General features: G+C 40.1%; 1 pseudogene across 1 annotated transcript; it reads left to right on the plus strand.

The window, feature by feature from the left end:
- Positions 1-2,739: 2,739 nt before the first annotated feature.
- LOC143889946 (E3 ubiquitin-protein ligase ORTHRUS 2-like) lies at positions 2,740-25,364 on the plus strand (annotated as a pseudogene). Its single transcript, XR_013255010.1, has 9 exons — positions 2,740-2,975; positions 4,252-4,763; positions 15,014-15,591; positions 16,306-16,419; positions 22,887-22,986; positions 23,731-23,792; positions 23,877-23,977; positions 24,148-24,632; positions 24,738-25,364. The product of XR_013255010.1 is annotated as an E3 ubiquitin-protein ligase ORTHRUS 2-like (transcript).
- The last annotated feature ends 401 nt before the right edge of the window (positions 25,365-25,765 follow it).

Below are 25,765 nucleotides of genomic sequence, written 5' to 3' on the forward strand. Positions count from 1 at the left end.
AGCGAAACTGTGTAGGTCAGAGTCAACAGGTATGAAGCGGTTTTCTCCTAAGGACATCCTTTTGAAGGCATGGTAATAGAGGATATTTGCTAAATTGCCATTGTCTACCAATATCTTCTTCACCTCAAAGTTTGCAACAAGCATAGTGATCACCATTGCGTCATCATGCGGTAGTAGGACCCCGTTTAGGTCTTTGTCTGAGAAGGAGATTAGGTCAGTCTTCTGCTTTTTGTTCGCCATATGTGCTGAACTGACCTGCCTAGTATACGCTTTTCTTGCAATTGATGATGTTCCTCCCGCTGTTAGGCCATCACAATGGTGTCAATGACCCCAACAGGTTGGGGATGTTGTTGTTCTCTTCAGACTTTCACAATAGGAGACCGTCGAGGGCTCTTATGTTTTGAAGCACTGTGAGCCCGAGCTTCCCTTCTAGGGCGTCATCTTTTGACATTATCTCGGACAAGTGCTCTTTGTATCAGACCGCCTATCTCCTCCTTGAGCTAACGCCATTCATCGGTGTCATGACTATGATCCTTGTGAAACCGACTGTACTTCGATTTGTCCCTCATGTTCCCTTTTGTTTGTATCTTTGAGGACCATATGAGAAGTTGCTCCTTGAGGATGGGAGTTAGGATGCATCCTCTGGTAGTGTTAAGAGGGATGTATTCCTCCTCCCGACGGCGTGGGCTTCTTTTCTACGAGGTGGCCAGTCATCTCGACAGAACTTCTGAGCTGGCCCAGACGCATTTTTCTCTTCATCTCCGTCCTTCCATTTACCTTCGATCTAGTTGTCTTGGTTCAAGTTCAGGGCAGCTAGAGTCTCTTCAGAAGTAATATACATATATGCCCTGGCGATTAGATCGGCAAAAGAGGACGGAGCTTTCTTAGCTATGGAATGTCTGAACTCCGTGGATCTTACCCCTGATAAAAAAAGCATTCATTGTAGGTGATGGATGCGGATTTGGAACCTAGAGGGCTTCTCCGTTAAATCGTCCAATAAAGACTTTCAGGGAATTGTCTTTCTCCTGTTTTACTGCTATCAACGACGTGAGTGTTCTCCGCTGCCTTCTTGTACTCATGAAGTGGCGAGCAAGGCTCTCACCAAACTCCTCAATGAAGCCAATGAATTTGGGCCGGAGTCCAGAGTACCAATCATGAGCGCCTCCAATGAGAGTTGCTGGGTAAGCTTGGCAAAGGAATCCATCAGAGGAGTCGTGTAATAGCATCATGGTTTTAAAGGTCTCCAGGTAGTCAATCGGCTCTTTTGTCCCATCATTTTGGGGCAGTTACAACATTTTGAACCCACGAGGTGCTGGGCGCAGAGGACTGTTTCAGTGAAAGGAGATTTGTTCGAGAATGGCCACCGACCAGTCAGGTTGCTTCCTCTCATGAGTTCCCCAATACGACGATCCATCTCCTCGATCTTGTAGTGCATTTGGGCGGGTCTCTGATCTGCCTTTTCCGCCTTCTTAGTTGCGCCCGTTAGGAGTGGGCTCGAGGTGGATTTTGACCGGCTTTTGGGACTTCTTTTGCGGTGATGGTGCTCCATTGGGTCCGGACGATCTCTTTGGGACTGCGGCCAGCAATCCACTGAACCTTGAGTGATCCCTAGGATGGTGAGTGTGGTAACTAATGGACATTGGTCGCTCTCTGGTACGTCAGGCATATCGGTCAGACAAGAATTGGTGGTGCTCGTAATACAGGAGCGCATCCCCTTGCTCTGTCACTACCCTCTCTTGCTTGTGTTGATTAGCCTTCTGCCTGAGCTCCAACGGAAGGATGCTTTGCGAGGTTCCTGAACTGGTTGGATAGAGTGATAACTTGTTGTATTGGTGCATTAAATTATTTTGTTATAGGTGAGGCTTGTCTGTATCTGAGGCTCTTGAGGGAAAGAAAGTTGTCCCTCGAGTAGAGGAGGTGGAACGATGATCTGTGAGACTATGTGTCGCCCTTAGTGACCATCTTTGGTCTCCCCGAGCTGATGTCGTGAAAGTACTCTTCTGAACTGCCTTACTAAGATCTACAAAGGCTTTTTTTGTTACTTCCATGGATGGTGCCAATCTGTTACAGCCAAAATCAGTAATTTGCTGAGATGGCTTCAGAAGAGCTCGGATCTGTCTGCGCACGTGAACAAATGCTCCAATGACCTATTTAGAGTTGGTACTTCGGGAAGGCCCTCCGATGCTTAAGTCAGTGACCAACAACATATAAGAAAGTACACACTATGGATGATAAGTTTTGGAAATTGGGACCATTATCTTTGAGCCTTAGAAGGCTATTTATAGTTGGAGGTTAAATGAGAGATTAGAGCTGAGGTAACCCTAATGCCCTTGGACAGGTGTCACCTCATCCTGAACCTTCCATATTGGGTAAGATTACTTAATTACCCTTTGACACATGTTAGCCTGTGATTAGGCCGTTATTTTCACCCCGTAAAAAATAAGAAGAAATATTGTTGCAAATCGATTATATTGTAAGGGATTAGCTAGCATTATTTTTATCCCCGAGCTGATTTGCTAGCGTCCGTCGCACAAGGCATTTGTTGAATGCGCTGTTGCATGTGAGAGCAGCCACACGGCTCACTTTTCAGCAGATTTTGTCTTCATTCATGATGTGGCCGCTCTCACATGAAACAGCCCATCCGCAAAATTCTTTCTACGATGGACGCTAGCAAATCCAAAGCTTCAAATATTGTAAAATTCCAACGAAAACCCCTTATAACACGAGGATAAACTCCTCTACAAAACGTGTCGTGCCTCTCTTCTGCTCCCCAAACCCTAAACTTTCACTCTCGCATGGGAATGGCCGGACTGTTCACATCCTCCGATCAATTCCTCCGGCATTCTCGCCGGAAAATCACTACCTTGCTGCGAACTTACCGTTTCTATCCGTTTGATCGAGGCCGATGGATCGATCTCTGAGTTTGAAAAGGCAAGAATATCAAATCTCGACGGGAGTTTTAACTGCGCAAATTGGTTAGTTTTTCCTATTTTTCTTCTTATTTCCTTGTTTTTGATGATCTTAGGATGGTATTCTATAGACATGCAGAGGCCTTTTGGTCCGATACAAGGATTTAATAATCCAGGATTTTAAAATCCTTGATTTTTCAAGCTAAAACTAGGATTTTAAAAGTTAAAACCTGGATTTTATAATAAAACCTAGTTTATACATTTGCAGGATTGTAAAATCCTAGTTTTAGCTTGTCAAATTCAGGTTTTACAATCCAGGGTTATAAAATCCATGGAACCAAAGGGAGGAGTGATTCTCACTATGTTGTTATTCTAGTACTCTTATTTTTATTGAATGAGTTCTTTGTTTTTTTATTTGATCATTTTGTTTTTTAGAACTCTCGCTTTTAGATTTGATGCGTTTTTATTGATTTTCAGGGTATTGGAAGATCTGTTGATGGTGCTATGTTTCCTTATTTTATTTAAATAAATTTGTTTGTGGCAGATTTCAAAGTTAAATCGAACATGCAGAGAGTATTTCTTGAAGAGTTTGTTTTATTTTTATTTTTATTGGAGAGTCTTTTTTGTAATATTTGGTTAGCGGCCTGGATTTTCAGCTTCAGGGCCTTGCATTGACGAGTTCAGTAGAGTTTCTTTCTTTCTTTTTTCTGATTTTTTATTCTTATTTCCCTTTTTTTTAAAATCAAAATGTCTGCATAGTATTTTATGAATAGATTTGTTGGTATGGTTGATATTTGATTTGAGATAGATGCTCAGAATCACTCCTATCTTTCTTTTTTAAGTTTTTTACTTTTTGGCTTCATTTGGTTTGAGTTTGGAAGCTCTGTTTTTTTCATTTTTTCTTTGTTTTTTCAAGTAATTAAACTCCCGGTCGCTGCTTTCATGGGGTTTATTTTCCCAGTCATTTGTTTGAAATTAAACCCTGTAGTCCTCTTCATTTACTTTATTTGTTCTTTTGACATTTTAGTTAGTTATTGGTTTCCTTAATAGATGTGCTATAAAATTCTCCATTGGAACTCTGCTTTGGCTGTTAATGGAGTACCACTTTCCCTTTCATTCAGTCGTTTAGATTTGATGAAGCTCTGTTTTCCTTGCGAAAATTAAAATCATTTTCATGTTATCTTTGTAGTTTGGAGAACTCTGTGGATTCCACTCTTTAATTTAGCTTGTTTGATTCTGTTCGATTTGGGTCATCATCCGAGGTGACAATGTTCACAAGGCAATGCTGAATCTCCAACTCCTTTTTATCCACATTCTCCTAATTTTCTTTTTTCTGTTTCAGACACCTTGTGGGCACAAATTCTGCCTGAAATGTTTCTAAAAATGGATTGGTCCGGGGAAGCACACTTGGGCAACCCACCCAGATGGCGAGCCTACCGAGAATCAATTTAGCACTTGTTGGTGCAATCCGTACGGCAAAAACAGAAAAATCGATCATTACTGATGGGCCCTTGAAGCCAAACAATCCATTTTGTGCATAACCAATGCCGACCTGATAAGGCATTCACAACCGAGCGTGCGAAAAGGGCTGGGAAAGCAAATGCATGCAGTGGGAAGATCTTTGTCACGGTCCCTTCTGATCATTTTGGTCCAATTCTAGCTGAGAATGGCCCATATAGAAACAAGGGTGTGATTCATGGGAGGACTGTATCGAGTACAGTCAGTGGGGGGGGCCCACCTTTCACATGCTGCAGGCATTGCCGGACAATCAGAATATGGTGCACAGTTGGTGGTTCTCTTGGGAGGCTATGAGGATGATGAAGATCACGGAGAGTGGTTTCTTTGTACTGGAAGGTTTGTTTATTGACGTTTAACTTTGTTATCTCTAGCCTAAATTGTTAGGACTCATTGATTGGTTTGGTACTGACTCCGCGAGTGTGCTTATTGGTTTTTCACCCATTGTTATATGATTTTTTCCCATTATGTGTCACTTATATAAACCATATTATACATATAAAATATTTTGGTTTTTGCATAATATAGCCTCTCTAAAAGTGCAAAGCCTTAGTGAGCATGACTTAGGTAAGATAAATAGCTGACTGACGTTTTTGGGATGTTGACAAAATCGTTTTCTTCTTATCCCCCTCTTTGTTAGCTGAACACTCTTGTTTCTCGCTTTCCTCTTTCTTAAAATTCAGTTACCGACTTCCCTTGGCATATCCAAAGTTTGGAACTTCACTTGACTGAAATTTGTGATGGTTTTTCCAGTGGAATCTATTTTGCTTGAAACTTGGTTTGATCGGTCCGAGGTAACTCGGCATTTAAATTGACCCTAGTCAAGATAAATATTTACTCACTCTCTTGTCTTGTAAACAACCTATTAGTGTTGACATGACCTCCATGACCTACCAAGATAACTGGCAGTAAGCTTAGTAATGCTTGGGTCCAAGCCTGACTAAGATCTTTAGTCCAAGTTGTATTCTGAACCTTCGGCATATTTTCAACCTGGATTTGCTGTCTGTTTTCTTTGGAGGTTATATTGATTTGTTTGTTTTGATGGACAGTGGTGGAAGAGACTTGAGCGGGAACAAACGCACAAACAAGGACCAGTCCTTTGACTAGTAGTTTGAGAAGATGAACGAGGCACTGCGAGTCAGTTGCAAGATAGGTTATCCACTGCGAGTGGTGAGGTTGGTGGCTTGATTCTTTCCATGAATTGATTGCATTCAAATCTTTTGTCTCGTATCAAAATCAAGCTTGTGCATGTATGCCATTTGTCAGGGCAATGAGATTGAGCCAGAAACCAGGGCTGTTAAATGGTTTGGGTAGCCAAATAGCAAAATACCACCGGTATAGAGAAATCACTCTCCATGATCCTTATCACCCTCATAGCCTCCTGAGAGTCCCACTGACTGTGCACCATACTCCAATTCTCCAGCAATGCCCGCAACATGTGGAAGGTGGGCACCCTATTGCCTGCACTCCATACGGTCCTCCCATGACTCACTCACCATCATGCCGTTCTTCCTATCTGGGTCATTCTCCGCTAGAATTGGACCAAAATGATCCAGAGGGACCGTGACAAAGATCTTCTGACTGCATGCATTTGCCTTCCCAGCCCTTTTCGCACGCTCTGTTGTGAATGCCTTGTCAGGTCGGCTTTGGTTATGCACAAAATGGTATCCCTTCAAGGGCCCACTGGTGGTACTTGATTTATTAAGGCCACTGTTTGAAACTTTCCCATGTCACTCACTGACTTGCGCATAGTTGTCAAACTCTTACGAGTCGTACGAGTCAACTCTCGAGTCGAGTCGAGTCGCCTATGCGAGTCGCCTTTGTCGAAAACTCTTACGAGTTGCTCCGAGTCGATTACAAAAACTATGACTCTTACTAGTCAAATCGAGTCATTGGGCCTGGGCTTTCTTGCTTTGATGGTTGAAAACTTGGAAGTAGGAACTTAAAACTTAATTATTTTTATTCATGCAAGTTACACGCATGTAGTTATTTACTAGTAAATGGTGGGCCCCACGCCATCAAAACATGAGATGTAAAATGGCGGGCTCCAATCAAATCCATAAAGCTCAGCAACTCATGACACGAAGTGGTGTCAATGAACTGATCTATCTTTGGCAATGGGTAGTTGTCCTTGGGGCAAGCTTTGTTCAGGTCAGTGAAGTCTATGTAAATTCTCCACTTCCCATTCGCTTTCTTCATCATGACGACATTGACAAGCCTTCACCACTAGGAAATTGATCATGGTTGTTGCCTGGTTGGGTGCGGTCCCTACCAGGAAGGGCAGTTCAATGGATCCTCCAACTCTAATCGCATCTCCAACAAACCCGTTTAGGTCAGAGTCAACAGATATGAGGCGATTATCTCCTAAGGACATCCTTTTGAAGGCATGGTAATAGAGGATATTTGCTAAATTGCCATTGTCTACCAATATCTTCTTCACCTCAAAGTTTGCGACAAGCATAACGATCACCATTGCTTCGTCATGTGGTAGTAGGACGCATCTAGGTATTTGTCTGAGAGGAGATTAGGTCAGTCTTTTGCTTTTTGTTCGCCATATGTGCTGAACTGACCTGCCTAGTATACGCTTTTCTTGCTACTGATGATGTTCCTCCCGCCGTTAGGCCACCACAATGGTATCGATGACCCTAGCAGGTTGGGGATGTCGTTCTTCTCTACGAGGACTTCTAAGCGGAGGAGATCTCTTTGGGCTTTTACAGTAGGAGACTGTCGAGGGCTCTTATGTTTTGAAGCACTGCGAGCGCGAGCTTCCCTTCTAGGGCGTCCTCCTTTGACATGATCTCGGACAAATGCTCTTTGTATCAGACTATCTATCTCCTCCTTGAGATGACGGCATTTATCAGTGTCATGACCGTGATCCTTGTAAAACCGCTTCAATTTGTTCCTTTTGTGCCTCTTTTGTTTGCATCTTTGAGGGCCATCTGAGAAACTGCTTCTTGCGGATGGCAGTTAGGATGCATCCTCTGGTAGTGTTAAGAGGGGTGTATTCCTCCTCCCGACGGCATGGGCTCCTTTCTCTACGAGGTGGCCTGTCATCTCGATAGGACTTCTGAGTTGGCCCAGACCCATTTTTCTTTTCATCTCCGGCCTTCCGTTTACCTTCGATCTAGTTGTCTTGGTTCAAGTTCAAGGCAGCCAGAGTCTCTTCAGAAGTAATATACTTCTCTGGTCGGGCGATTAGATCGGTCAAAAAGGACGGAGCTTTCTTAGCTATGGAATGTTTGAACTCTGTGGATCTTACCTGATAAAAAAAGCATTCATTGCAGCTACTGGATGCAGACTTGGAACCTAGAGGGCTTCCCTGTTAAATCGTCCAACAAAGACTTTCAGGGAATTGTCTGTCTCTTGTTATACTGCCATCAACGAAGAGACTGTCCTATGCTGCATTCTGGTACACATGAAGTGGCGAGCAAGGCTCTCTCGAAACTCCTCAATGGAGCCAATGAATCTGGGCTGGAGTCCGGAGTACGAATCACGAGCGGAGAGTTACTGGGTAAGCTCGGCAAATGAATCCATTAGGACCGTCGTGTAATAGCATCATGGTTTTAAAGGTCTTCAGGTGGTCAATCGGATCTGTTGCCCCATCATATTGGGGCAGTTGCGGCATTTTGAACCCTCGAGGTTCTAGGGCGTAGAGGACCGTTTCAGTGAAAGGAGATTTGCTCGAGAACGACCACCGACTAGTCACGTTGCTTCCTCTCATGAATTCCCCAATACGACGATCCATCTCCTCGATCTTGCGCTACATTTGGGTGGTTCTCTTATCTATCTTTTCCTCCTTAGATGCGCCCGTCAGGAGTTGTGTTAGCCCAAGGGTTCCCATGGATTTAATTAATCACCTTTACCTTGTTGTTTTGATGCTCACAAACTCAAATTGATTAGTCTTTATGGACTAATGTGTTGCCTTGGAGTGTTGTGCCTTAGACAAGAACTTCACATCTCATATTGCCATTAGCACATTAGCACAATACATCACAACACATGGCTTGAGGATCAATATGCACAAAGGAACTAAGTGAGCTTGCACATCTTGGAGGCATCATCCTTGAAAGATGTCCAAGCATAGAGCTCAAGTTGAGGATCCCACAAGTAAGCCTAGCATATGCCAAGAGGAGCTTGAAGTTGGACAAAGTGTTGGTGACCTTCTCAAGTCTCAAAGTGAAGAATCCATTCAAAGGAGAGAGTCATATGGATCGAGCATTCAAAAGAGTTCACCTACAAGTTCAAGAGCATAAAGAAGATATTTGAAGCCAAGACAATCAAGGGAGTTCAAGCACCTTATATTTTCTAGATTGTATTGAAGATCTGTTTCAAAGTGGTTTTGCATTTCAAAGTGTTTTCAAACCATTTTCAAAACCAACCTTGAGACCTATTTTAATTTCATGGAAAATCATTTTCAAAGGTCTTAAACACCGTTAAACACCGAATTGCCAAGTTGAGAAATGACATCAAACTGGCACTTACAAAGTGGACACCAGATCTTATTTATACTTTAATTGGTCAAAAACATTTTCAAATGTTTTTAAAATATTTTTAACAGATAGATCTCATCGTTTCCATTCAAATCGAGTATAAGAGCCTCAAAATCAAATAGGAAACGAGTGAGATATGAGTTTTACAAAACGGACTAAAAAAAACTAGTTTTCACAACGACGGACGTCCGGACTTCATCCGTCTGTATTCGTTCGTCTGTAAGTGGTTTCGAAAATAAAAAATGGTCGAACCGACGCCAGACGTCCGGGAAACCGGCGGACGTCCGTGACGGACCCAGGCGCGATTTTGAAATTCAAACGGTCATATTTGCCGGACGTTCGGACTAAGGGTGCAACTTGGGTCAGGTTGAACCCGAATTTTGGGCGGGTTGGGTTGACAAAATTCGGGTTGGGTTCGGGTTGGGTTGGGCATCAGGCAACCCGACCCAACTCGTAACCCGGCAAAGAATAAGATTAACATGTTACTTTTTGACATTTTTAGTTTTTCACGTGTTGTTTTTTCTAGCTTCTAATTTTCTATCCTTGAAAATATAATAGTGTATACTTTATATACTTATCAAAAAGTCAAAAGCAAAAAGTAAAGGCAAACCCTAACCTAGAAAGTATAAATCCTTATTCTCTATTTCTCTTTGAGAGAAGCCAGCAGCCTCCAATCCTCCATCGGACCATCTCTCATTCTTCTTCGGTTCTTTCGCCACAGGACCTACAAGGTTCTCTTCTCTCTCTCTCTCTCCAATTTTTTTCATTAAGATTTAAAGAGGCATTTGATGGGGTAACTGATTTAAAGAGGCATTTTTTTCATTAAGATTTTAGCAGAAACCGACCCAATTTGGGAAATCGGGTTGGGTTGGGTTCGGGTTAGGGAAAAATCAATTTGGGTTGGGTTGGGTTAGCCAAGCCGGGTTGAAACTCGGGTTGGGTTGGGTTAGGGTTGGGTTAGGGTTGGGGTTGAAGTTTTTGGGTTGGGTTGGGTTGGCCTCAACCCGACCCAACCCGACCAGAGTTGCACCCCTAGGGTTTTTGGGTCTGGTTGACTTCGTCCATGACTCCCGTGAAGACAAAAAATTAGGGTTTTTCTCAAACTACAACTATATATGCATCTCTAAAAACCCTAGAACAAAACTCTTACAACTCTTGCAAGTTTGAGCCACCATTGTTGAACCTTAACTTTCAAATCTACAAGTTTTCTTGGAATTCCTCAAAGAGCTTTACACTTGCTCCTTAGAGCTTCATTGTATTAATCTTTTGGAGAGTTTGTGAGCTATCATCTTTGTAATAGCCTACAAAAGAGGCAACAGAGTACTTCATCTTTCTTTCCACTCATTATAAATAAGGGTTGTGACCCTTGGGGAGTTCAAAGACTCGAAGAGAAGGGCTTTAATCTTGGCCGTTAATAAGAGATTGTTGGCGAGTGTGGAGGATGCGAAGCCATCCTCTTGTATCAAAGTTGACTTGTAAGGAGCCTTTAAGCCGGGCGTTGTGTGGTCTTCGAATAGTGGATACCCTTGAGTGCGACCTCAAGAAGAGTGGACGTAGGCCTTGGGTTTGAAGGCCGAACCACTATGAATCTTCCGTGCAATCTTCTCCTTCTTGAATCACTCTAAAATTCTTGTGCGTATGTTCTCTTTCTCTTTCTCTCTCTCACTTTACTTTATCTTGTTTTGGTATTTGTTCTTTATTTTGTTTTACTTGTATAAATCATCCACAAAGTGTTTGTCAAAAGAACTAAAGAGAGTAAATCAACTAGGGTTCTACCAAGTGTTTGATAAAAGTCATAAAAGAAACCATTCATCTCATTCCTTTATTTTGTTGTGGGATTTGCATTTTATTTGTAATCTTCAATCATCCACCAAGTGTTTTGATAAAAAGATTAAAAGGAAATAATCAACTAGGGTTTTCAAAAGTCACCTAACAAGTGTTTGTCAAAAGGTCTAAGAGAGGATATTCATTTAAGCTTTTGAAAACTAACTAATCTTGCAAAAGTTTTTAAAAGGATAATTTTTTTATAAGACAACCAATTCACCCCCCTCTTGGTTGCCCAACTGGAATTTCAAGTAGGCTCGAGGCGGAGTTTGACCTGCTTTTCGGACTTATTTTGGGGTGATGGCACTCCACTGGGTCCGGACGATCTCTCTGGGACCGTGGCCGACTATCCAATGACCTTGAACGATCCCTATGATGGTGAGTGTGGTAACTAGGAGACATTGGTCGCTCTCTGGTACGTCGGGCGTATCAGTCAGTTGAAATTTGGTGGTGCTCGTAATATAGGAATGCATCCCCTTGCTCTGTCACTACCCTCTCTTGCTATGCTGATTAGCCTTCTGCCCGAGCTCCAACAGAAGGATGCTCTGCGAGGTTCCCGAACTGGTTGACTAGAGTGGTAACCTGTTGTACCGGTGCATTAAATTTTTTTTTGTAGGCAGGGTTGTCTGTATCTGAGGCTCTTGCGAGAAAGGCAGTTGTCCCTCGACTAGAGGAGGTCGAACAACGATCTTTGGGGCTATGTGTCGTCCTTGGTGACAATATCTGGGGCTGATCGGGCGCCCCGAGCTGATTTCGTGCGAGTACTCTTCTGAACTGCCATACTGAGATCTACAAAGGCTTTTATTTTTAGTTCCACAGATGGTGCCCATTTGTTGCGGCCAAAATCGGTGTTCTGCTGAGATGGCTTTGGAAGAGCTAGGAACCGTCTGCGCACGTGAACAAGCAGTCAGACGACCTACCCGGATTGGTACACCGGGAAGGCCCTCCGATCAATGTTCTGAAAATCGGAATCGTATCGTAAATCGTAAGAGGGGTCGAATCGTATCGAATCATAAATCGTAAGATTTTTCAGATTTATATATAAAAATCAGAAAAAAATAATAAAAAATAGGAAAATTTATAAATAAGAATAAAAAGAGTAATTATCAATTTGAAGCTTTTTAGAAACGGTTGGAAAAGAATTTTTCTTTCATAATTTGAAGCTTCTACATTGCTGATTACATATGGGGGAAAAAAGAGAATTGAATCACTCACAGTTCAAGTATTATTTACAGAATTACAGGGGGACTTTTAATTTAGAATCATATCCCTAAAATTTATCATTTGCCACTAGATTGGAAAAAAAATTCACAAGAAATGATTTTTGAACAATCACACGGCCTATTTATTTTGGATTTTAAGAACTGATCGGAGTCCAATCGGTTCTCAAAATCCAAAACAAACAGAGCTTAACTCCAAATCAGTACTCAAAATCGAAAATAAACATGGCTTGAACATTAGAAAAAATCAGGCTTTCAAAATCCAAATTGATTTGTTTTGAGAAGGTACTGTTTGTTTTGGATTTTGAGAACCAACTCCAATCGGTTCTCAGTCCAATCGGTTCTCAAAATCCGAAAAAAAACAGGGGGTTGAGGCAAAGAAATACAAAAAATACAAAAAAAAGAAAATAAAACAGGGGGTTGAGGCATACCTGATATCTTCTTCTTCTTCTTGGACCAGTGGAGGAGAAATGAGTGGGGGAGGCGTATGGAATACGGAGGTTTTTCTTTCGTCTCACAGAACCCTAACTCGATGGAATAAGACTTCGTATGGATTAAAAAAGGCGTATTAAAACCTTTAACGTAAGTTGTGGGGCCCACTGGAATCATAACATTATTGTAAATGAATCGTACGATTCTTTCAGAAAACGATTCACTGTTGCGATTTAAATCGTTTGCCATGCGATCCGATTCGAATCGTAAATCGTACGATTTTGATAACCTTGCCTCCGATGCTTAAGTCAGTGACTATCAACATATAAGAAAGTACACACTATGAATAGTAAGTTTTGAGAATGGGAACCATTACCTTTGAGCATTAGAAGGCTATTTATAGTTGGAGGTTAATTGGGAGATTAGAGATGAGATTACTCTAATGTCCCTCGACAGGTGTCCCCTCACGAGTGGGCAGTTCACCCTAGAACCTTCCATATTGGGTAAGATTACTTAATTACCCTATGATACATGTCGGCCTGTGATTAGGCCGTTATTTTCACCCACTAAAAAAATGAGTACAGAAATATTGTTGCAAATCCATTATGTTTTAAGGGATTTGCTAGCGTTATTTTCACCACCAAGCTGGGATTTGCTAGCGCCCATCGCTTAAGGCATTTCGCGGATGGGCTGTTGCATGAGACAGTACCCATACGGCCATACCGGCTCACTTTTCAGCAGATTTTGTCTTCATTCACGAGGTGGCTGCTCTCACATGAAACAGCCCATCCGCGAAATTCCTTATGTGATGGACTCTAGCAAATCCTAAGCTTCAAATATTGTAAAATTCCAACAAAAACCCCTTTATGACAAGGAGAAACTCCTCTACAAAACGTGTCGTGCGTCTCTTCTCCTCCCCAAACCCTAACTTCCACTCTCGCATGGGAATGCCTGGACTGTTCCCAGCCTCCGATCAATTCTATCCGTTTGATCGAGGCCGATGGATCGATCTCTGAGTTTGACAAGGCGAGGAGGAGGCAAGAATTGATGAGCAGAGGAGTGTGATTATCAGATCTCGAAGAGGATAAATCGAATAAATAGAAAAAGAAAAACGAAAATGACGTTCTAGATCTTCTCGAGGGTTAGGTTTTCTTCTTTTTGATGATCTTAGGATGCTGTTCTATAGACATGCAGAGGCCTTTTGGTCCGATATAAGGATTTTATAATCTAGGATTGTAAAATCCTTGATTTTTCGAGCTAAAAGTTGGATTTTAAAAGCTAAAAATCTGGATTTTATAATAAAACCTAGATTGTACATTTGCAGGATTGTAAAATCCGATTTTTAGGTTGTCAAATTCAGGTTTTAGCATATCAAATCCAGGTTTTAGCTTGTCTGTATTTGATATGCTCAAACCTAAATTTAGCTTGAATGAGTTCTTTGTTTTTTTGTTTGATCATTTTGTTTTTTAGAACTCTCGTTTTTAGATTTGATGCGTTTTTATTGATTTTCAGGGTATTGGAAGATCTGTTGATGGTGTTATGTTTCCTTATTTTATTTAAATAAATTTGCTTGTGGCAGATTTCAAAGTTAAATCGAACATGCAGAGAGTATTTCTTGAAGAGTTCTGTTTTTTTCTTGGAGATTTTTGGTTAGCAGCCTGGATTTTCAGCTTCAGAGCCATACATTGACGAGTTTAGTAGAGTTTTTTTTTGTTTAGGCTGATTTTTTATTCCTATTTTCCTTTAAAAAAAAAAAATCCAAATATCTGCTGAATATTTATGATGTGATTTGTTGGTATGTATGATATTGGATTTGAGATAGATGCTCAGAATCACCCTTATTTTTTTTTTTAAGTTTTTCACTTTTTGGATGCTTTTGGTTTGAGTTTTGGAAGCTCTGTATTTCATTTTTTTTTTCTTTATTTTTTCAAGCCACTAACTCCTCGTCGCTGCTTTCATGGGGTTTCTTCTATTTTATAATAAATATGCATGTTCTTTGCTTTTAGTTTTTTATTTTCCTAAAATTTGAGGATTTTTCCTTAATTTTCCCAGTCATTTGTTTGAAATTAAAGCCTGTAATCCTCTTCATTTACATTATTTGTTCTTTTGACATTTTAGTTAGTTATTGGTTTCCTTAATAGGAGAACTTATTTGTTGCCCGACCGTCAAAATAACAAGGGCGGAGAGAGAGAACCCCTCCATCCTTGATTTCCGATCCAGCAAAAGTCGGCTTTCTTGACTTTTTGCTGGATCGGAAATCAAGGGCGGGGGTGTTTGTCTCTCTCCGCCCTTTATTTTGACGGTCGGGCATCATATAATTTCTCCTTTAATAGATGTGCTATAAAATTCTCCATTGGAACTCTGCTTTGGCTGTTAATGGAGTGCCACTTTCCCTTTTCATTCAGTCATTTAGATTTGATGAAGGTCCATTTTCCTGTGAAATTTAAATCATTTTCATGTAATTTTGTAATTTGGAGTACTCTGTGGATTCCACTCTTTAATTTAGCTTGTTTGATTCTGTTTGATTTGGGTCATCATCCGAGGTGACAATGTTCACAAGGCAATGCTGAATCTCCAACTCGTTTTTATCCACATTCTCCTAATTTTCTTTTTTCTGTTTCAGACACCTTGTGGGCACAAATTCTGCCTGAAATGTTTCTAAAAATGGATCGGTCAGGGGAAGCACACTTGTGCAAAGTGCCGCAGTTCGCCCCGCCACCACAACAAAAAAAAGAAAAAAAAAAGAAAAAGAAAAAGATGGTGAGCCAACCCAGAATCAATTCAGCACTTGGTGGTGCAATCCGTACGGCAAAAACAGAAAAATCGATCATTAGATCATTACCGATGGGTCCTTGAAGCCAAACAAACCATCTTGTGCATAACCAAAGCCTTCCTGACAAGGCATTCACGACTGAGCCTGCGAAAAGGGCTGGGAAGGCAAATGCATGCAGTGGGGAGATCTTTGTCACGGTCCCGTCTGATCATTTTGGTCCAATTCTAGAAGAGAATGACCCAGATAGGAACAAGGCTGTGTAGGAGGGTGATTCATGGGAGGACCGTATGGAGTGCAGGGGGGGGCGCGCATTTTTCACTTGCTGCGGGCATTGCCGGACAATCAGAGTATGGTGCACAGTCGGTGGTTCTCTCGGGAGGCTATGAGGACGATGAAGATCACAGAGAGTGGTTTCTCTATACTGGAAGGTTTGTTTATTGACGTTTGACTTTGTTATCTCTAGCCTAAATTGTTAGGACTCATTGAGTGGTTTGGCGCTGACTCAACGAGTGTGCATATTGGTTTTTTACCCATTGTTATATGATTTCTTCCCATTATGCGTCACTTATATAAACCATATTATACGTGCAAAATATTTTGGTTTTTGCATAATATAGCCTCAGTAAAAGTGCAAAGCCTTAGTGAGCATGACTTGGGTAAGATAAATAGCTGACTGACTGAGTTTTTGGGACGTTGACAAAACCATTTTCTTTTCACCCCCCTCTTTGTTAGCAAAACACTCTTGTTTCTCACTTTCCTGTTTCTTAAAATTCAGTTACCGACTTCCCTTGGCGTATCCAAAGTTTGGAACTTCACTTGACTGAAATTTGTGATGATTTTGCCTGTAGAATCTGTTTTGCTTGAAACTTGGTTTGACCTGGTCCGAGGTAACTCGACATTTAAATCGACCCTAGTCAAGATAAATATTTACTCAATCCCTCGTCTTGTAAACAACCTATTAGTGTTGACATGACCTCCATGACCTACCAAGATAACTGGCAGTAAGCTTAGTAATGCTTGGGTCCAAGCCTGACCAAGATCTTTAGTCCGAGTTGTATTCTGAACCTTTGGCATATTTTCAATGTGGGTTTGCTGTCTGTTTTCTTTGGACGTTATATTGATTTGTTTGTTTTGATGGGCAGCGGTGGGAGTGACCTGAGGGGGAACTAACGCACAAACAAGGACCAGTAGTTTGAGAAGAGGAACGTGGCACTGTGAGTCAGTTGCGAGAAAGGTTATCCAGTGCGAGTGGTGAGGTTGGTGGCTTGATTCTTTCCATGAATTGATTGCATTCAAATCTTCTGTATGATATCAAAATCAAGCTTGTGCATGTATGCCATTTGTCAGGGCAGTGAGATTGAGCAAGAAACCGGGGCAGTTAAATGGTCTGGGTAGCCAAATTGCAAAATACCACCGGTATAGAGAAACCACTCTCCATGATCCTCATCATCCTCATAGCCTCCTGAGAGTGCCACTGACTGTGCACCATACTCCGATTGTCTAGCAATGCCCGCAACATGTGAAAGGTGGGCACCCCATTGCCCGCACTCCATACGGTCCTCCCATGACTCACTCACCAACACACCCTTCTTCCTATCTGGGTCATTCTCCGCTAGAATTGGACCAAAATGATCAGGAGGGACCGTGACAAAGATCTTCCCACTGCATGCATTTGCCTTCCCAGCCCCCTTTTCGCAAGCTCTGTCGTGAATGCCTTGTCAGGTCGGCTTTGGTTATGCACAAAATGGTATCCCTTCAAGGGCCCACCGGTGGTACTTGATTTATTAAGGCCACTGTTTGAAACTTTCCCATGTCACTCACTGATTTGCGAGTCGACTTGGTTTTACTCTTTCCCATTTCACTCACTGACTTGCGAGTGGATTTGGTTTTACCTTGTTCGAGTTTTACTCAACCAAGTCAATCAAAAGCTCCTTTGACTCACCTGACTTGATGAAACCCGAGTTCTTGTCTCACCCTGAGGTTTTAAAAACTGATAAAGGTGGCCAGGTTTGGGGCCTCTCCTAGTAGATATTAGGAATTTATCTACATGTGAATCAAGGGATGGATGTACTATTATCAGCATGCACTTATTAATCTTGACTAGGATGGATGTAATTTTGTTAGCATGCACTTATTAATCTTGACTATTTTATTAATTATTAAAGCATGCATTTTATTAGGATTCACTATCACTCCCTTCCAATGTTACCTAAAAACAAGGGAGGGTGCCCCAAATCATGTCATGGGGTTCCCATCACACCCACCAATCCAAAAGGCTGATGACATTCTCTTGCAGGGTCCTCATCTTTTATTCATATAAATGATAAAGTAGATTTTACTTCTGCACTTCATATCGATAAAAGCATCTCTATGGTGATGTATTCTTTGTCTTGCCAAAAACCCTTGAAGAAAATTTTTAGATAATCTAGCAAGTTCGTATTTGCTAAAAATTTACCATTGCTTTTTCTAAAAATAAAAAAATATGATTTTTATTTTGATTATGTGTAATGATTTAATTTTAAAATATGGTACTATTTACAAGAGGCATCGTTGCTTGAATTTAAAAAATTGCATTTCATTAAATGGATGGAATAATTTATCCTATAAATTTTAATGATTTGAGTACATGATTTTAAGGGGTTGATAATGACGATTGGAATGTACAAATCAATCAATCTTATAAAACCAATAGGATTAGGATCCACTTCATTTATTTCCTTCCAATAATTAAACCAAGTACAGAAAATTTGTTGTTTAAACGGTCATTTGGATGTAGGGTAAACAATTTCACTGAAAAATATGTGGAAAAGATTCCAGGGTCAAGTTAATTTAAAGGTTTTTGGTAAACAGGGAAATTTTTTAATCCTAGGTAAATTTTCCATGGAAAATAATTCCTCAAATGCTAGAGAAGTTGTATTCTCAGGAATTTTGATTTTCAATTTCGGTTTCGGTACAAATTTCGGCCTTGGCTGAAACCAAAATTTCTGCCGAATTCCGGTAAAAAGGTAATAAATCTCGTTTTTTTGGGCCGAAATTTGGAAATTTCGGGATTTTCGGTTTCGGTCGAAATATAAAACCATGTTCATCACTGGCATACATCCAATTTCGGTCCGAAATTTCGGATTTCGGTCGAAATTGAAACCCATGTTCACCATTGGCATACATCTAATAGACCCCTGACTTTTTGAAAAAAAATACAAAAATAAATGGAAAAAAATCGATTATTTTTTTTAATAGATTCTAGATCCTTTACTTTGTGTTTGAGATTTGCTTCTAGATACCCTGACTAATTCTTTGCACACTGTTGCTTTTGACCAGTGTATTGTTTAAAAATGCCAAAATATGTGTTTCTGGTAATAAGTTGTTCATAGATGGAAAAGATTGAATGCATTTGAATTTATTCTTTTAATGATTATAAAAACTTGTTTTTTCTTTCTGAAAATTCAACTATGTTTAAATATAGGGTTGTGAGAAAATGGACTTTGCCTTGCTGCTATTTTTAAACATTTGCTAAGAAAGAACATCAAGTGTTATTCTTGTGGATTTTGTAAATCATGGGCATGAAAATATTGAAAATATTTATTTCCCAAAATAAAAGGTCATCTGCATTTCTAGAGATCATTTTGTGAAAGAATCTGCGAGCCATGCGTGGACTTTGCTTTGTGGGCTTGTGCCAAATCTTTGCTAGCCACTTGGGGTTTAATGAATTTTGGCAGAGTGCTGAACCTTACACGGGGGCATTACTTCACATGTTATCTGATTATTTCTGGAACTTGTAATGATAAACAACACAAGGGTTGTCTGTGCTGAGTCACCATTGACTCTTAAGTAGCAAGAAGCTTTTTGGCTAATCAAAGTTTCTAAACTGCTTTGTTTGTTCAATTAGGGGATGTATAATCTTATCCATTGGTCTGTATATTTAGTTAATAATTGTAGATTCTATGCCGAAAATGATGCATGAATATCTTGGGAAAATCAATGAGTATTTCTTTACTTTATGACATGGTTCACAAATATGGTGGCATGGGAAGGACTTGCTCAACCCTCAATTCCAAGACTCTTGGATCGGTATTATTTAAATAACTATGTATGTTAAAAACATTAAACTTCCTAAAGTAGTAGTATATAAGATAAAAAGGAGTGGGAAGGTTGACCTATACATTGGGCGAGAAGGTTGAAATTCTGAAACAGGTTGTAGGGTGACGGCATTACTGTTACAGTTTAGCTTAGAGAGGTTGGGGTGAATAGGTGAATCTTTTGAAACAGGTTTTAGGATGAACACATCAAATTAAGTGATAAATTTTTTCTGACTTTCGTTCTTAAAAACTGTCATTACAACATGTTTTCTTTTGCACTCTTCATTTCTTAGGATGGTTGTTGTTTGCCGGGGGGGGTTGGGTTAATGGGGGCAAATTTCGGTTTCGGTGGGAATTTCATTGGAAATCTTGCAAGATCACGCAAATGATGAAATTTTAAGATGAAATTTGGGGAAATGCTAGAATAAGCACAAATACATACCTAGAAACCATCACATAAGCAGCTATCCACAATAGCTTAATCACATCGGACACCTAGTGATATGTGTTGTCACACATGTCTAGAATAATAAAGTCAATAACGAAGAACAATGTAATGAAGTATAAGAAAGTACAATGACCAGTCTCTCCTCTAAGGACCCCAACTCTATGTCAATGTCACATAGAATTATGAGGTACTATTGGTCCCATGACGATCTGACATCCCATGCATAAAAGATGGTTACTTTGCTATGCAGTTCAATGATGTTGCCTACCGGATATCATTCTCGACATTAATGAAATGAAGTGAAATGCAAATCATAACATCTTTCCATTTTGTCTTTCCAACCATTCCGGTTGAATTTCGGGCATTTCAGGGAAATAATATCATTCTCGACATTAATGAAATGAAGTGAAATGCAAATCATAACATCTTTCCATTTTGTCTTTCCAACCATTTCGGTTGAATTTTGGGGATTTTAGGGAAATAATGACATTGAAGGAATTTATGTAAATTTTGTTTCGGCGGGGATGGAAATGGAAATATTTATGTTTTCGGGGAAATTTAAAACCATTTATTTTATTTTATTTTATTTATTTAGGGGGGAGGGGGGGACTCAGGATAGTATCACCAATGGTGGTTTTGGCGGAGGGGAGGCAATGCAGTTGGATTGAAGCATTGTTTAGAAAACCTTAGAATAAAAAACAAATTATGGCTTAGAATCAATTAGAGCAAATTTCGGTTTCGGTGGGAATTTCATTGGAAATCTTGCAAGATCACGCAAACGTATGGAAATGTATGCAAATGATGAAATTTTAAGATGAAACTTGGGGAAATGCTAGAATAAGCACAAATACATACCTAGAAACCATCACATAAGCAGCTATCCACAATAGCTTAATCACATCGGACACCTAGTGATATGTGTTGTCACACATGTCTAGATTAATAAAGTCAATAACGAAGAACAATGTAATGAAGTATAAGAAAGTACAATGACCAGTCTCTCCTCTAAGGACCCCAACTCTATGTCAATGTCACATAGAATTATGAGGTACTATTGGTCCCATGACAATCTGACATCCCATGCATAAAAGATGGTTACCATGCTATGCAGTTCAATGATGTTGCCTACCGGATATCATTCTCGACATTAATGAAATGAAGTGAAATGCAAATCATAACATCTTTCCATTTTGTCTTTCCAACCATTCCGGTTGAATTTCGGGGATTTCAGGAAAATAATATCATTCTCGACTTTAATGAAATGAAGTGAAATGCAAATCATAACATCTTTCCATTTTGTCTTTTCAACCATTCTGGTTGAATTTTGGGGATTTCAGGGAAATAATGACATGGAAGGAATTTATGTAAATTTTGTTTCGGTGGGGATGGAAATGGAAATATTTCTGTTGTTTTGGGGAAATTTAAAACCATTTATTTTATTTTATTTATTTAGGGGGGAGGGGGGGGAGGACTCAGGATAGTATCACCAATGGTGGTTTTGGCGGAGGGGAGGCAATGCAGTTGGATTGAAGCATTGTTTAGAAAACCTTAAAAGAAAAAACAAATTATGGCTTAGAATCAATTAGAGCTTTATTGAGTCGACTTGGCCCTTTCCCTATTTAGTCAAACAAAAACTTGTTCGTGTAGAAGGATCAATAAAAAACTCATTGCAACAATCATTGAGTCACCGAAAAAAAAGGGCGGCCCATTGCACGAGGCTTCCGCTATTGCGGGGCCTGGGGAGGGCTAAATGTACGCAGCCTTACCCCTGCTTTGCAGAGAGGCTTTTTCCGTGACTCGAACCCGTGACCACCAGGTCACAATGGAGCAACCTTAGTGCCGTGCCAAGGCTCGCCCTCAATCATTGAGTCGCCTAAGTCGACTTGAATTTACCTTGGTTGATTTCTTGCCCTGATATGAATTTTTAAATATTGTTTTGAAGGGTTTGAGATGAAGGTTGGGTTTCACCATCCATAATGGGGAGGGGTTGCTGCTTGTGGGAAGTGGATGCAACTAATATATCGTATTTGCTAAATGCAATCATAATTTTAATGCTCTCTGCTAAGCATACTCTTTAAAATAATTTAATCTATGATATGTGGTCACGGATTCGTATGTCGAGTATCAACATGAATACGAGGTCTCCGACACAGTAACCCCTTAAATATAGAAATGGTAAGATGCCCGTACACATACCAACATATAAAATTATTGATTAATGATCATAATTTGCAACAAAATAAATATGGCATTTTTAACACTAATAAATCATAGGATTAAACAACTACAACTCTCAAAGAAACATGAGATAATCAAATAGCAGTGCATTCTTTAATCAAATCTAGTTATCTTCAATCTCCATTATGCATCAAGAAAGAGAGACTCAATGAATATAATATTGAACGAGTGTTTATTTAGTGTTTTAGGTTTAAGGGAGGGGGGGTAACAATAAATATTATGTTGAAGAATAGTTCAAAGATAAGTTACTTATAAAATAAGAGTTGATGATAAAAGAAGAGTCAAATTCAATATTCTATAATAAATATTATGTCATTTGACACGATACAAGAACGTCTCGACATGCGTACATTAAGTCTAGCAGTTTTGGCAGTACGTTAGTGCTGAAAGGAGTTGTACATTAAGTGTAGCAGTTTTTGGCAGTACGTTAGCGCTGCAAGGAGTATCGATACGCATCGACACCTGTCACCTGAAAATTCAATGTGTTGGCTAAATCATAGAATTTAATAAGTGATTTCTGTATTTATATATTAATTAAGTCTCTTTAACCCAGTCCATTATTGGTGTTTTGGAACATTTCTCATTACCATTTGTGGCTCGTCTCATTATTTCGCTTAACCCATGGATTCTTCCATTAATGGTTTGCATTCAAATTCAGTTACCATATTGCGAGATAATAATAAGTAGACTCTGAATTTAAGAATTTTATTATTATTTAGTGTGACTACCCAAAAATAAACAGACTTCGGATTTTAGAATTTTATTATTATATTAGTGTGACTACTCAAATTTCATTGTCTTTTATAGAAACTCTCCTTCATTTGGCACTTTGAAGAGCCCTTTCTTTCTTCTTACTTCATTGAATTGAATCACACTTTTGCATCTTTTTATGATCATCCTTTTTGCTATACCATCTACAGTAACATATTATCCCCAATTACTTGAGCTTTCTTATCAACAGGTCACATAAGGAGAAATGCTCGTCGTATGCCCCAGAAATCGGGGTTCAATATGATGGAATTTACAGGATTGAGAAATGTTGGCAGAAAGTTGGAATTCAGGTATGGGTATTGTTGCTATTAAAAAGGGCAATTGCTCTTAATTGAGGTGCATTAGCTAGTGTTGAGTTACCTACTTGGGTTTTGGTTTGTTCTGCTTAACAGATTTCCCTGTTTTTCTGGTTTCTGTTTATGTCGTAGGTTCTTTCTTAGATTTTTGAAGTGAAGCTTTAAAATCTTCATTTCTATCAATTTCTTTGGACTTCAATGTGCTGATTTTTTGAGATATTTACACCCTTGGCTTCGTGTGTTATTTTGATAAATGTTTAATCTTTGGCTCAATGGGCTGTTTGGATGAGAGGGATTTGGATTTAGGCCCACAAATCCAAATCTTCCATTTGGACTGCAGAAAAGGAGGGGGATGAGTTAGATTTGGTGAAATCCCAAGGGATCTCAATTCCCTTTTTTCAGCCTAATTCCAAGGATGTGAAATCCCTTGGGATAGTCATTATTGAAATCCCTAGAATTGGATTTGGTGCGAACGGTGTTGCCCAACTCTCGTCTGTCACTCAACCTATAGGGTCATTAAAATAGACACCCCCTCCTTTTCATCGAAACATCCCTCTCCTTATAGGGTCATCAAAATGTATCAAATTCCAAATCTGTGGATTTTAAATCCACAGCCCAAATCCAAGGGGTATCCAAATGAAAGATTTATAAAATTGCTTGATTTTGTTTGCAATGGGTGTTTCCAATATCCTGTTCTTGCTCATCTTTAACTTTCTGATTTTGCTTGGACTCATGCAGGGTTTCAAGTTCTGCCGGTATCTATTTGTCCCATGTGATAATGAGCCTGCTCCTTGGACGTGGTTTGTGCTGTGTTTTGCCTTTGGTTTCTGCTTTTAGTCTATACTTATGTAATATATCCTTATTTTACTCTGCTGCTACTGCAGCGATGAACAAGGGGACTGCCCAAGGCCTTTGCCTGTCATTAAAGAGCTTAAGAAGGCAACCGATAACGGAAAGAAAGGATAGCCCATCAAGGGATTATGAAGTATGCATATGCTTTCTTTTCTTTCTTGGCATGATTATTTTCTGGTTGGCATTGTTTATTTCTCCTATGGTTACACTCTACCGTTACACTTAGAATCAGTGCATTGGCGATGGGAACACACACATATTATTATTATTATTGGTGTTGTTGTTGGTGGTGGTGGTGGTCAGTGTTTAAAAAAGCGGATTTGACGTGGAACGCGGCCAAGAAAAATCCTTGTTGACTCGGCGCGGACGCGGCCAAGAACGCGGTTAACACGGTTGACAAGGTCATAACTCGGGAGAGTCAAAGGAGTTTATTGACTCTGTAAGGCAAAACGAGGAACGCGGATGTGGTGAAACGCGGAATGCGGCCGAGGTAAAAAGGAGTCGACTCGGGGGAGTTCCTTGCTGAGTCAAGGAGTTTTTAAACACTGGTGGTGGTAGTGGTGAATATGCAGAGTTCAGTTGCCTGATCTGTCGCAAAGTGATCACACTTACAATCACGACTCCCTGTGCTCATAACTTTGCAAGCCGTGTTTGGAGGGCGCTTTTGCTGGTCAGACTTTTGTACGAAGAGGACCCTAGAGGGAGGACGGACACTTAGACCTCAGAAAAGTGTCATGAAATGACCTTCTTGCCCAAATGACATCTCTGACTGACTTCAAAACCCTCAGGTATGATTACCAACCAATTGTCTCTTTAAAAGAATTTGGACTTGTGGGCTTACAAAGCATGAGGTCTGATTGTTTACTTGAATCCCATGAATGGCTTATGGACAGGTTAATAGAGAGTTGATGGGTGTGATCGAGACTCTCCAGTGTAAGACCGAGGAGGATAACATTGAGGAATTGAATGAAGAAGATAGTGATAATGCAGAGGAAAAACTTGATACTGCAAATGGAAATACTGAAATTGGCTCAGAAAGCAAACCAGGAAAAACATACAAGAGGAAGAAAATTGAAAATGGGAGCTGCCCAGTGAATAAGGATGGGAAGAAAGATGAGGAGCAACAGGTCCAATGAGGAGAAAGGAGATGATTCGCCATCCAGCCCATTACATGTTCAGTTGGATGAGGCAAAAGTAAGAGTGGATTCTCCCTCTGGCCCTCTCCATGTTCAATCGGACGATGCTGACTTCGAGTGATGTCCTCACGTTTATCTGGTATGAAGATTCTCATTACAGAATGTGAATTTTTATCTCCTTTTTATTTCAGTTTTACTGCTCTTGCATGAAATGAATTTTTAAAAACTTTGGACATCTATTTTGGCGCTAAAATGTTCATACAAAAGTCAAACTTTTCTCCTTTGGTTGTAAACTGAAAACCCCAATAGAAGGTTGGGTTTATTCCTTTGAGACTCCAACATTGTAGTTGTTAATTTGAAATATATCAGTCATATATTTAGTTATTGTATAAAAGTTATAGATCTTTTTGCTTGCGCAGGTGACATAAGTGATTCCAGTATGGTAATTCTGGAACATAGTTAATTTAGATAGCTCTTGCTTTGTAGGTTAGTCCGTCCTAGCCTTCAGATTTGTAGCTAGGGGTGCAACTTGGGCTGGGCTCAACCCGAACCTTTTTGGCTCGTGTTGGTTTGGGTTAGGGTTGGGAAAAGCCAACCCTTTTGATTGTGCATTGGGTTAGGGTTTAGGTCACATGCAATCCGGCTTGCCCCATCTAATTTTATCTTAATTTTCAAAAGGGAAGTGATAAATGTGCCCCTTTCCATCATTTGGGACACCCAGCTGCATTGTGCGTGGCAATCAGGTCACTTGATTCCTTCAAATGTGAAGTACATCAGCCCCTTTG

Source organism: Tasmannia lanceolata, unplaced genomic scaffold (assembly GCF_043159265.1).
Source record: "Tasmannia lanceolata isolate RefF3 unplaced genomic scaffold, GAP_Taslan_0.1 ptg000013l, whole genome shotgun sequence".
Lineage (NCBI taxonomy): Eukaryota > Viridiplantae > Streptophyta > Magnoliopsida > Canellales > Winteraceae > Tasmannia > Tasmannia lanceolata.